Raw genomic sequence first — 579 nt, forward strand, 5'->3', positions numbered from 1 at the left:
CACCGTGCACAAGATTAATGTAAAAAGATATTGATAAATTTTCAGTACATCGTAAATATGATTGAGAATTTCTTTGCGTTTTTTTTTTATACTTTTCACTTTCATTCGATTCGGGAAATGGCACTTAAATAGCTATAATAAGCCGATTTTTTCTCTTGTCTAAGCCCCCCCCAAAAATGAAAAAAATCCTTTCATTGGGAGAAACGGCAGAACGCACTGTATAACTTTTCAATTTTCATAATTCCTTTAATGGTTATACTTTCTCAACTTCAAACTTTGTTAATGATAGTACTTAAGAACAGAAAAGGATGAGGACCATAATAAACCCTCCAGTATCCTTTAGAGTAGTTTGTTTGCATAAACATACGACAACATCTGCTCAGAGTGAAAAGCAATTGAAACTAGTGATCCCCAACTCCTAACAAATATCCTGTTTTTAACAAGTTGAAAGGAAATCCTTTTATTTAGCAAATATGTGGACATTCTTTTATGATGAGATTTTGCTATTAACAAGCTGAAGATAAATTCCTTTATTTAACAAATGTGTGTTTAATTACTTCTGTTATCACACACACACAC

Source organism: Penaeus monodon, chromosome 21 (genome assembly GCF_015228065.2).
Source record: "Penaeus monodon isolate SGIC_2016 chromosome 21, NSTDA_Pmon_1, whole genome shotgun sequence".
In the NCBI taxonomy this organism is placed as follows: domain Eukaryota; kingdom Metazoa; phylum Arthropoda; class Malacostraca; order Decapoda; family Penaeidae; genus Penaeus; species Penaeus monodon.